This window comes from Cydia amplana, chromosome 4 (genome assembly GCF_948474715.1).
Source record: "Cydia amplana chromosome 4, ilCydAmpl1.1, whole genome shotgun sequence".
In the NCBI taxonomy this organism is placed as follows: Eukaryota; Metazoa; Arthropoda; class Insecta; order Lepidoptera; family Tortricidae; genus Cydia; species Cydia amplana.
In genome coordinates this window covers 20,545,819-20,559,620 of record NC_086072.1, presented here as the reverse complement: position 1 = coordinate 20,559,620, position 13,802 = coordinate 20,545,819, and the positions used below count along the sequence as shown (strand labels likewise).

The 13,802-nt window shown below is 35.9% G+C and overlaps 1 long non-coding RNA gene across 1 annotated transcript; it reads right to left on the bottom strand.

Annotated features, from left to right (window-relative positions):
* Positions 1–8,456: 8,456 nt before the first annotated feature.
* Positions 8,457–10,414, bottom strand: LOC134647432 (uncharacterized). Its single transcript, XR_010096829.1, has 2 exons — positions 10,058–10,414; positions 8,457–8,665 (listed from the first exon to the last, which is right to left on the bottom strand). It is a non-coding gene; the product is annotated as an uncharacterized LOC134647432 (long non-coding RNA).
* Between the last annotated feature and the right edge of the window lie 3,388 nt (positions 10,415–13,802).

The window sequence follows — 13,802 nt, the reverse complement described above, 5'->3', positions numbered from 1 at the left end:
TCTGGCGCATTAGGCTACTGGGGAAGCTAACAGTTATTGGTGGCTACATTTTCCCACAAAGCACTAATGTTCATCATGAATAAGTGAAATGGGGTTGCAGTTGTCTTTATTATTTCTAGTTGGTACGCCCACGCGTGGCCACGCGTCAAACGTACCTATCTGACAGTTTGACAGGCTTAATATAGGTGATAGGTGAGGTCTAGAAAATATCAAAGTGGACCCCTAAAGTAATTTCTTAGGCCTTTATCTGCGGATAACCGAAGTCTAAAAGGCTTTTAGTTAGTTTTAATAGGTCATTTATCATACAGGTACCTACTGGGTCGATCCAGTCAAAACGTTCTGATTCATGTTTAAAGTTCAAATTATGTAAAAAAGGTTAATATTTTTTGCCATAGGAAATTATTCCCGTTCACGTTCCCAAATAAATATAAACAATAATTCTTTATAAATACTTACGCCGCAAGAAAAATCCCACATAATTGAAAAAACCTAACACCTTCAATCTTCACTGTTTACTTTGCCCCCGAATCTCGGTTAGATCTACGCAATGCTTGGGGGCAGATTCGACCCCAAAATAAATAAACCTGGGTAAATACTGCGTAATGAGAATACGGAGCTGTCAAATTAGCTTTAGCTCAGGGTTTTGGGTCAAGAATGGGCTGGCATAAATAAACGGAGGTACTGAAATATAAATTAGATTGGTTTCGACCTATAGGTCACTTTTATCTAAAAGACGTATAAGCGGCCTATCGGTCGAAAACCACTAATCAATTTAAATTTGAGTTTTAAAGACAAGAAAATATTTGTTGACTACTAAAAAAATATATTCTAACTACAAAATGTAGGATAGGTATAAAAGAGTCAATCAAGTCGTTAAGTTTTAACCGAAATCCCAATATTATAACTCTATATATATCCTTAAGAAATCGAATTCAATCTATTTTTCCACGGTACTTATCCAATATCCAGCCACTGAGTGACCATGTCCAAAAAACATTAACCGTACAAACGCACTTGTCACCCCTCACAATACCACCACCTGCCTGAATCTCCCACTCCCACGGCAGACAACGGGTTAGCTTCGTACTTGTAATCTCAAGGGCAAAAACCCGTATTGTTATTTTTTGCGTGTGACTTTTGAGGGGTTGAAATTTGCAAGTGAATTTTTCGGGCGTGCGAAATTGAGTAGTGTTTATTTTGATAGTTATCGTGGTTTTAGTTTTCCCACCCACTTTGCTACAGATGTAGTGCATAATTATTTTCCATCGTATTTTCACGGAAACGTACGAACGTGTCTTGCTATTTCAGTCAGTCTCGGTAGAAAAAGTACTGAGGTTGACTGAAGTAGCATGACAAATACGAATGTTTCCGAGAAAATACGATGGAAAACAATTATGCGCTAAAACCTACAACTTAGTAATAGTGAATGGTGGTCGATACTTATATTAACCTTTTAACCGCCAGTAATTTTTGATCGAGCGTGCTCGTGTCGCCACTCGCCACCGACAGTAATTGTACGCAGAGTAAGGTTGGCATAGTTACGGGAGTTATAAATGTACGGTAAAAACCAAATCAGATCTTTGTCTTACATATGAGTCAAGACTTCTCTCACTGTCTCTTACGTATTTTGTCCTGTCTTTTTTTATCTATTTTTTTTTCTTTTGTTCTTCTCGTTCACTTAACCCTTTCTACCTGTCAACCAAGACAAGCAAAATATAACTGTAAGTGAAGTACCTAAGTATTACTAGATTTGTAATTTTGCACGCCATGTAACTCTACGCAGCTTCTACCTGTGGAAACTTGTAATTGGCTCACTGTTTCTATGTTATTACCTAACTTGTTAGTCTAGCTGTAAGTTTTCCTAACAAATAAAATATAATAAACTATCAGACTCTGGCGGTTAAAGGGTTAAGTTTGAATGATATATTTAATTAATATTAAGATTGAATTTACTTTTGATATAGATTTTTTTATCGGCAGATTTCGATAAAATTTGGTGAGTAGTTAAACAGAGTTCTCTATTCTGTACAATATCAGCGCAATTGGTGTGTCCAAAAAAAATTCTCCGATTTACATAGTAAGTATTGCATTGTCAGTATTGTCACCCAGCTTTCATAATGTAATGTGAAATATTTGAAAAAAAAAAACGTTTAGAAGTAAAGGAAAAAAAATGGGGCTGCTATCCCGGAGTCGCGAGTAGGGTATCTAATTTTTTTTTAATATTTAGGATAAAGTTTTTAAATGTTTTACATGTTCTAAATGTGTATACGTGCTTGAAGTATCTAAGGAAATCCCACACACGTATTTTTTATATTAATACTGTAATCTACACCAGCGTTTTTATTAAAGCATTGAACCGGGTGAGAGAGGCTCATGTTTTTTATTTGAAAATCGCATTAAATGTCACAAAAGAACCTTAAGCCTTATCGTGTGACAATGGGTCAAATTGCAGCATTAGCAATAAAAACGAGATAGGCATTCGCACATCTACTACACGTCATGTCACGTCAGAGGACCGAATCTTGCAAATTGCGGGCATTTTTCTCTGTCACTCTAATTACGCCTTCATTGGAGTAAAAGAGAAAGATCCCCGCAATTTGCGAAATTCGGTTTTCGCGGTAGCCCCTCTGTATCAGAGTAGGTAGGTTTAAGGCCTGTGCACACCGGCTGCGTGTGCGTGACGTGCACGTGCGCGTGCGGCGTTGTAGTATATAGATCCTTATGAGAGACAGCACACCGCTTGCGTGACGTGTGCGTGTGCGTCTCCAACATCCAACAGTGCACGTCACGCACACGCAGCCTTTAACGTCCGCTATTTTTAAACTATTTTCCAAGGACATTTCCTTTTACACGCAACTGAAGTTCTTATTATGGAATGTGACGTCATAGAATAATAAACAAGTGTGTATTTGGGGTGAGTACATACTTACATAGTATTTCATGCATGAACGTAGAGTAAGTATACAGTACATAGAGAGCCCATCTTCAAACAAATATAAATTAGCAATCCTCAAAAATTTATTGATGTACACGCTGCTAGGCTATTAGGGTAACACTTCGGCCTTAATTAAAGCGATTAGAGCGCCATTGGACATAAAAAATCCTGATTAACATTTAATGCATGTAAGAACCATACCTCCTATTAACTTTGCCACCGCTATACAGTCAAGTTATACAATAGAAAGCTTTTTACTCTATTTTATTTGTTTTATGATTTTTAGCCACTAAAACGAGTACTACCACAAAGATATGTGTTAGGTACGTGAATGTTCATGATAGGTTTTTTGGCGGCGGGTTAGTGTGACATAGGTTACTGTCATTATCTCTTGACTTTGACTGTGACGTAGATCCAGAAAAGTGTTACGTGACAGTATTTTATTTTCGTGACGTCATCGTCATTCAATCAATCCTTTAAGGATCGAGCCGAGACGTCTGACACTTCGTTTTCCATAGAAAGTACCACGTCGACCTGTGTAAGATTATTCCTATTAGGTATTAATTAGGGTTCCGTACCCAAAGGGTAAAAACGGGACCCTATTACTAAGACTCCGCTGTCCGTCCGTCCGTCCGTCCGTCTGTCACCAGGCTGTATCTCACGAACCGTGATAGGTAGACAGTTGAAATTTTCACAGATTATGTATTTATGTTGCCGCTATAACAACAAATACTAAAATAAGTGGGGCTCCCATACAACAAACGTGATTTTTGACCGAAGTTAAGCAACGTCGGGCGGGGTCAGTACTTGGATGGGTGACCGTTTTTTTTGCTTGTTTTGCTCTATTTTTTGTTGATAGTGCGGAACCCTCCGTGCGCGAGTCCGACTCGCACTTGGCCGGTTTTTAATTAATTATTTGCATATTCCTGTGTTTTCAATCAACAACATGGAGTTTTAAAGTTTTAATGCAATGTGTTCATGCAAAATTCTGCATTCTAAATTGACATCGGAGTCGTGCTTAGAATAAATGTAAAAGTAGAAAAATTACTGTCTTGGGTGATCGCAAACGCTTGGGTATCTGCTTGTTAAAAATTAAAATCTGAATAGTGTCTGATTTATTCTTAATTCTACAATAGATATTCATATTTATTTAAAAAATTCAGTTCCGTTCATCAGTTTCACAATGAATAGAAGTGGGATGGAGGATTCCACAAGAATGTTTAGAAATACAGCAAAAGTTCACTGAATTCAAGCCTCGTTCACTTCAGTGAATTTTACCATTTTGCCTTTATTCCCAAACATTGTAATATTATGCTTAACACAAAATTAATTGCACCAGAATTTTGGTCAATTCGAACTTACAATTTGATGTCAAAATGATGTCATTTTGTTATCATTCGCCTGTACGTTTCGCTCGAACCAATACATGTAAGTACGAAGAAGTACGATACGAGCGAAATACATGCACGAATTAAAGCAAAATGCCATTATTTCGATATCAAAATTCAAGTTTGATATGCCTCCCGGCTAGACTAAGTAGTGACATAGTATAAAACAAAGTCGCTTCCCGCTGCCTGTCTGGCCCTATGTATGCTTAGATCTTTAAAACTACGCAACGGATTTGGATACGGTTTATTTTTAATAGATATAATGAATTAATGATTCAAGAAGAAGATTTATGTATAATTTGTTAATCCGTGCGAAGCCGGGGCGGGTCGCTAGTCTTAAAAAATCCTCTAGGTAAGAAAAGTAAGCCGCTCATCTCGCATCGTCTCCCACGAAACAACTACAAAAAGGCTTTTTTTTACAAAAACATATGGCAACAATGCACTCGACCTTGTAATCCTTTGTCAAAAGAAGTCAAACCCTTACAAGCATTCTTTGAGTAGTCAAACCCTACATTATTCGCTGTCCTAAGAACTCGCCCTAAAGGTTTGCAATAACTAAATAAATGTCAACTAGACTCTTTGGGGGGACTTACTTGTACAGTCACCTGCAATAATATGGTACTCTTCGAAGGCCGCAAAAATATGTGACCCGCTCTTATGGCTCTACAAATAAGATCAGGTCAGAGATTTTTGCGGCCTTCGTTGTGTAACATATTATTGGGACTGTAAGGATTTTTAGCAAATATCCTACATTTTTTTTATATCTTTATTTAAAGAGCTTGGTCACTTTTGTGACAATGTCGCTCTGTAAGTATACAAAAATGTAACTTTATCTTCTACTTAATCCTACCGCAACAAGTTTATATATACATTTTGCATCCTCAGATAGTGGATGCCCCAAAATTTGGTTGCAACCCCCAACTTCAAATAAGGTTTCGTTCATAATATCCTTTCTCTCACTTTCATTCCGGACACACTCCATGATGATATGGTATGCATCCTCCAAAATGTCACATTCGTCACCTTTTTCATCAAAAACGCAAACTTATTTAATGGGATGTGTCCGGAACGTAATCTAAATGCTAAAACTAATTCGCGTCGACCCATGCCCGCAAAAATGATGCCTACCCTGCTGATGGCATTATGCTCTTAAAAATCCTCCCTATAATAAAAATAATCCTCATCTTGCGCCGTCTCCCATGAAACAAGCCTACAAAAGGCTTTTTACAAGAACATAATACCGACATTACCGACAATACTCTCGTCCTTGTAATACTGTGTCTGTCTGAAGAAGTCAAACCGAACCCTTATCTATGGGCCCGATTCGGATTTTGAAATAGACATCTGTTAGATATCTTTTAGACATCGCCAAGATACGATAACGATATGTTTAAGATCTAACCTGTCAAATTTGACATTTGCGCGATTCTGGAGATACTCTTGAACGATTTCCACAAGATATGACTTAGAGATCCAATTCACATCTAATAGATATCTAACTCTATCTACCGTAAAAGTGACATTGGTTGCCCGAATTGCGCTGCAAAAGAGAACTAGTTGAAATCTAAACTATAACGTATCTAGAATGGATCTAGTACGTGTCGTCTCTTGTGAATATCTTGAAGTTCGAATACGGCAGTAAATCTATTGTTTGGTAAACTGTGATAGTGATCGAAGGGTAGACTTATAGCAATGCTAAAAGTGGACGTGAATGCTCATACCATTTTAGAATGTAAGATTATAACAGTAAGATGTAGAATAGTGTGTTTTAGAATGGGGATAAATGGGGATCGTTTTGTAAATTAGGCGTAGATTTGGAGGCATTGTTTGGTTACGCAAGGTGATGTTACGAAAAGGTAGATTATCTGAGGATATTGAATTGCACAATTATTATTACCTTATTATAAAAAGCTACAATTTATTTAACTACGCAGTTGTTATTACCAATTACAATTACCAACCTACTTCCAAAATCCAAATATTATTTAAGTAATATCTAGCCTAGCATCTAGCACAAACTAAATTTGTCAGATGTTCTATATTTTATGATATAGGAGGCAAACGAGCAGACAAATCGCCTGATGGTAAGCAATTACCGCCGCCCATGGACACCTGCAAACGCCATGTAGAAAGACCTTACCTTTCTACATGGTGTTTGCAGGTGTCCATATAACTGTTACAAGTGCGTTGCCGGGGAATACGCTCCTTTCTTGAAGGTACGACCTTCAAGGTCGTATCGGTATTAAATATTTAATCCAATAATTCACTGGTAAACTCTTAAGATATTCAAAAATGTTTTAAGTCAGCCTATTTACTATCTAATCCTAAAAAAGAGTGAAACCAATAATTAATATTATTAAGTTATAAATACATATAAGTTAATGTTTAAAACTCATTAACTATACCTATTGTTCTAAAATTAGAGTAGTGCCCACAGTCAGGGCCGGATTAACCCTAAGTCAGAGTAGGCAACTGCCTATGGGCCCCGCCTCGGCTAGGGGGCCCCGACGGCCCCGGCGGGGCCCGCGCGCGCCCAAAACAATATTTGTTTCAAATGGCCAAAATTCATAAATATTGTTTTTATTGTACCTAAATATTTATACCTACTTAATGTCCAATATCAGTTTCTCAGATACACAATCATTAGAAGATTATGTAAATTATGTTATTTTATAGATTTAAAGTCTGTAATATCCAGCTCGATTTTCAGGCTCCCGAGGGCCTAATATCTCCGATTGGTTCGTGTCAGAGCGCTGCTTTCTTACAGTTCGACCTTCGGCGTCGCTTTTTAACAAATATAAACATTGATTTCAGAAGCTTGGCCTTTTGCCTCGCATGAAAGCTCACCTCGCTGGTTATAAGTACGCTTCGGGCTTGTTAAGTAATGTGGAGATTGCTGAGCTCGACCTTCAGCCTCACTTTTTACCTCCATGTTTGGTTTGTCTTCCAAATCTCCTCTTCTTCAGCTTAGCCTTTAGCCTCGCTGCGCCAAGCTCGGCCTGCGGTCTCGCTTTTTAATACAATGGACATTGGTTGGCGTCTGTGCTCTAGCTGAGCTTATCCTGAAGCACGGCTTTGACCTCGCATGAAAGCTCGGCTTACTGGGGAACTTCGGATTTTTAGGCCCGGCCCGGCCTTTTTAACACGCTTTCACAATTTTTTTACAAAAAATTTCGCGCTCGCTGCGCTCGCGTTTTTTTGCTGCTTTTCTGGTTGACCCTGTACCTACATGCTAACTTCACCGGTGAATGAATTGTAATTTAAACCTATGGAATATCTTTATTATTACGTTAATTTTAATCATATGGCTCGGCGTATGGTATTATGGTCGGACAATCGCTGTTCAGCCTCGCGCAATATTTAACTACCTATGGAGAAAAAAAGGGCTCTCCCCACACTTGACGCAAAAAGGAATCGGCAAAAACTGATAGAAAAAAGCTTTATGTCCACACAATAAGAGCGAAAAAGACATCGCTCGGCATGTTCGTATCGGCTCAACCGACACCTGAAGGTTGAAATTAAAACCACAAACTTACTTCCCTGAACTGAAAAATGAACATTAAGTAAATGTACTTATGCAGAATTGACTGTAAGGGCCTAAGGGGGCCCCGAGCATTGCACTGCCTAGGGGCCCCGACACACGGTGGGCTGAAAATCGGCCTCCATAGAAATAGAAACCGAAGTCTTAAATTTGAACTTTTTTTATTGGAATAGCTTTTGTTAGGTTTTATTATGTCCCAAAATTAATCTTAGCTAATTTGGTTGGAAAAATAATTAATTATAATTTTTTTTCAAAATCTTTGTATGGCGCGTATCAGAAAAAACGAGTTTTCTCCGAAAATAAAAAGTTAACCGTAATATCCTGACAGATGATTTTAAAATCAATTATTCTTGATTTTTCCACATAATTAGAATTTTCCTACGGGGTGCACTTTTTTTTTAAAAAATCGATATGTATTTTTTATTTTTATTATTTTATTTTTTTATTTTTATACGGTTATACTCGTTATTTTGACTACAAAAAATGAATTTGAGTTTGATCGAACCAATAACTTACGCGTAATGAATTTTTGTTCTAAACAAATGTATGGAGCGTACGAGTAAAACGGATTTTTTTTTCAAAAATTAAAGGTATACCGTAATATCCTTGCAGATGATTTAAGTACCAATTATTAATGATATTTTGACATAACGCGAACTTTTCTACCGTATGCACTTATTTAACAAAAAATAAAAAACTTATTTTTTCATGCTGAAATAACTTTTTCTCATTGTTTTAATCAAATAAATAATAAACATACAAGAGTTACAAGTAGAAAATTGAAAATAAAACCATTACATCCTTTACATTATTACCTTTGTATCCTCTTTATTACATTATCTTTGTACTTAATGAAACAATATTTAACAAATTTGACATATTGACAACTGATGAGTCTAAAATTAATGATCGTTAATAAGGTCCGGTTACAATCATTAGTAGATACTACGAATTTACTTAATTAAATAAATATCAGTAACATTATCAATAATTGGTTTACATAAAAACAGAAATAAGTATATGTAATGCTATCCTAATTAAAAGTATTCTAATGCTAATATTGGAATCCTGAAAGTTTAGTTTTCCTGGTCGCTTACTTCCGAATCCGTGTCCATTTCAGAATCAGGGTACACATTTGAGGTATCTGTCACTTCTTCTTCTTGAGGTTCCAGACAAATGAATAATTCTAAAGTTTCAGGGAAGAAAGCCTGTTTCTTTTTTCCACTTATTGTTGGCCTCATTGAAGAAAGGACAGGATCGGAAGACAAAAGTAACATATTAAAAACATCCCTGTTCGAATCTTGTCTCGTTTTTTTTTTGTGAGTGATGCTCTCTGAACATTCTGAAGTCTTTGTTGCGTGCCTCGGATGCTTCTTCAGAGAGATGACCAATCGGTACAATATCATTTTGTGCAATGATATCTGTGCCATGGATCAGCAATTTATGCACTGTTGGGGGCATCTTATACCAACTGTGTAGGTTAAGGTTTGATTTAGTTAGCACTATTTCAAACAAAGCTTCGTGATTTAAACTAGATCCTTGAGATTTTAGGATAACAAACAAGTCCAAGTTCGTAATAAGACTGTCCATGGTTTATGGTCGTGTAAGTTAGCGGTTAAGAAGCTCAAGATGAACTAAAATATAAAATGTACCCCTTACCTATTTATTGCTAGTACTAATGAACACCACCATTCTACGAGTATATCATTGCTATTATAATTAGTTTTACGTCTAATTATAAGCATAATGATTAAAACCTTCATGATTAAACTGCATTCATAATATCTACTAACGATTGTAACCGGACCTCATTAATGATCATTAATTTTAGACTCATAAGTTGTCAATGTGTCATTTGTTAAATACTGTTTCATTAAGTACAAAGATAATGTAATAAAGAGGATACAATGGTAATAATGTAAAGGATGTAATGGTTTTATTTTCAATTTTCTACTTGTAACTGTTGTATGTTTATTATTTATTTGATTAAAACAATGAGAAAAAGCTATTTCAGCATGAAAAAATAAGTTTTTTATTTTTTATTAAATAAGTGCACACGGTAGAAAAGTTTGCGTTATGTCAAAATATCATTAATAATTGGTACTTAAATCATCTGCAAGGATATTACGGTATACCTTTAATTTTTGAAAAAAAATCCGTTTTACTCGTACGCTCCATACATTTGCTTAGAACAAAAATTCACTACGCGTAAGTTATTGGTTCGATCAAACTCAAATTCATTTTTTGTAGTCAAAATAACGAGTATAACCGTATTAAAATAAAAAAATAAGATAATAAAAATAAAAAAATATATCGATTTTTTAAAAAAAAAGTGCACCCCGTAGGAAAATTCTAATTATGTGGAAAAATCAAGAATAATTGGTTTTAAAATGATCTGTCAGGATATTACGGTTAACTTTTTATTTTCGGAGAAAACTCGTTTTTTCTGATACGCGCCATACAAAGATTTTGAAAAAAAATTATAATTAATTATTTTTCCAACCAAATTAGCTAAGATTAATTTTGGGACATAATAAAACCTAACAAAAGCTATTCTAATAAAAAAAAGTTCAAATTGAAGACTTCGGTTTCTATTTCTATGGAGGCCGATTTTCAGCCCACCGTGCGACATGCTTAATCCGGCCCTGCCCACAGTGCCCACCTATTCGCATAAATAGCCTTAACATTCACTGAAACCTCCGTTTTGAAACCTGTCTCATCAGAATACGGTACAATATTGAATGAATTCTCCAATGGTAACAACCAATGCGATTTGCAACGTGACATTTCACGAGGCATGCCATGCTGAACATGGCGACACATGTATTTGACACAATACGCCTTTGTTTCAACTCTGAACTCATATTTTCTTACAAAACTGTATCTTGATATGCTTTGTCTTAATTTCAAGTTCAAGACTCTGTTAATACTTAGTTTAGGCTTTTGTTACTTTAACGATTTTAGATAATTATGTTGTCACAAGTAAAGTTATTATTGTGACCATTAATCATGTAAGCAATACTGTAGGTCTTTAACGGGCCCACTGATTAACAGTCCGCCGGACGATATCGGCCTGTCAGTTAAACGCAAAAGGTGACAGTTCCGAACAACTGACAGGCCGATATTGTCCGGCAGACTGGTAATAAGTGGACCCCTATAGAACTACTTTGGTTAGTTTGCCTGCCTGAGTTTGACTGCCGTAAATATATTGTTTCAGACTGCTATCTTTTATCCATTGCTGTGCAGCCTGTGCATAGCTTTACGAGTAGGTAGCAAAAAAACGGTCACCCATCCAAGTACTGACCCCGCCCGACGTTGCTTAACTTCAGTCAAAAATCACGTTTGTTGTATGGGAGCCCCACTTAAATCTTTATTTTATTCTGTTTTTAGTATTTGTTGTTATAGCGGCAACAGAAATACATCATCTGTGAAAATTTCAACTGTCTAGCTATCACGGTTCGTGAGATACAGCCTGGTGACGGACGGACGGACGGACGGACAGCGGAGTCTTAGTAATAGGGTCCCGTTTTTACCCTTTGGGTACGGAACCCTAAAAAAAAAATTTGTAGATAATTTGCCCAATAACCCATTTTTCCATCGACCAAATGAATCTAAAATTTAAAAGGAAGTCTCAGACGTGTCAGGGCATCCGGAACCCCAATTAAGGTTCCGTAGCAATTAGCGATGGTACTAAATAATAGCCAACTGAGGTCTTTAATTTAATTTTATAGGGGGTTAGTTAGGAAAAAGGGGCCAAAATCAAAACTGAACCTTTTTGTTAGAAACTTAAAGTCGTATGTAATTTCAAAAATGTTTTTATTTCGCGTTAGATCCTTTTTGATTCTTGTTTTAAAGAAAAGCCCGTGTCTGACAGGATCTTTTTAATGAACGGCATTTTTCAGCAGAATTGGTTAAGGGAATGAAGTGCTCGAAATTATCTGGACAGACTAAGCATTAATTTTAACTCTTATAAATGAGTATTTTCTGTACTGAAGCTTACAAATACATATGTAGTTACAAACAAAATATTTAAAATGAATAAGATCAAAATATGTAAATTGATTTACCTATGCAGACATTATTCTACCACGGTAACCATGTACACCATGTTTCGGGTTTCGTAAATTCCACATTTTCTACGTTATAAATTAATTGTTTTTAAACAATTGTTAATTGATATACATTGGTAATTATTATTTCATTTTTAAGGACTTTAATCTTAGTACACTTACCTACCAATTAAGAATGATACAGTTCATGCAGAGTTAAAATCAATATATAAAATACCTACCTGTCACATATACATAATATAATGTATTGTATCCTCATCATACACTTTAATCAAGTCCCTTTCACATCATCTTTAAACAAGGGTACGCTATTAAAAAAGCACTCAAGGCGATTGTAACTCAACTAGCTTTTTACCCCTATTTACCATATAGCAAGTTAATCCTCCCACGCTCCCATGCAACCCCATACATCCCCCATGCATTCACACCAACAACTCGGAATAAAATTGCATTTCCTAATTGCTTCTTCATTTCCCACCGTCCGCCTGACACGTGGCTATTATATCCCCCAAAACTAATAAATACAAGCCAATTTCAACTTTATTTATAGGTATTTAGAAGTTATAATTAAAAGCGGAAATGATGAGTAAAACTCTAAGCATAGTTCGAACGGTATTTGATCTCCACTTGCGATTAAAACCTCCTTTACACTATTAATACAAAGCTCAAAATAGCGTATTTAAACGCTGAATGTAACATTGCCAATTTTCATATTTACAAAATTATATTTACCATCACAACAAGCCTTATATCATTGCAATATAGTTTAAATTAATCTAGCAAAGCGGTAGCGTAACAAAGTCGTTATAAAGGCGAGTGCATACGTCCGCGTGCATTCTAAAAACCAAAGCACACCAATTCCACAAAAAAATATTTACCATCTTCAACCTTAATATGTTGGCGGTAAAGTTGAAACTCCAATAAGGGTGTTGGTGGTTAAACGTTTTTTTTTAATAAATGGGCGAAGGGTGGCGGCACACGGCCGCACGCGGCGCCACACTCCGCGACGACGTCGGCGCGCGCGCACGTGTCTGATACAGACGCGCGTATAAAGAAACGTGACCTACTTGCGGAAACTTAAGTGACCTTTAGATTTTGGACGATAATTAATTTTGAGAAAATTATGATCTACTTACTGTAAAGTTTCAAGGAGTTAAGTGACTGAAGAATCGAAGTTTGAAAGTGTTTTCAGTGATCGTAACTCACATTTTGAGTTACTTGTCATCGAAAGTTTTAATTCATTCTTTCTATGAAAAACTATGCAAGTCTGAAGGATAAACAGTTCGAAGTAAATTGTTAAACATTTTCAGTTCTTTCAACTAGTGTAAGAGAACTTGTAAAACTTAGACATGTTTAAACAATTTAACTTTAAAAGCGACTAAAATCGACAGCGTTTTTATAAACTAGATAATAACAGTGATAATCAGTGACTCGTAAAACTAACGTGAATTAAATATATCACCAAGATTATCAACATTTAAAATATCTTTAAAAGTTATAATCACTTATCAACTAATCAATGTCTGTGAAAAACCAGTGACTTAACCAAACTAAGTAACATAAAGTGACTAAAATAACTTGTCAACCAACCAATGCCTGTGAACAACCAGTGGCTTAACTAAACTAAGTAACAAAAAGTGACTTAAACAACTTGTCAACCAACCAATGCCTGTGAACAACCAGTGACTTAACTAAACTAAGTATCAACGTGTTCCAACCTGAAATAACTTGTCAACCAACCAATGCCTATGAACAACCAGTAACTGTTTTTTTATTATTTATTTATTCTTTATTAAATAAATATTAGTTCTTACCAGTAACTTAACTAAACTAAGTAACAAAAAGTGACTAAAACAACTTGTCAACCA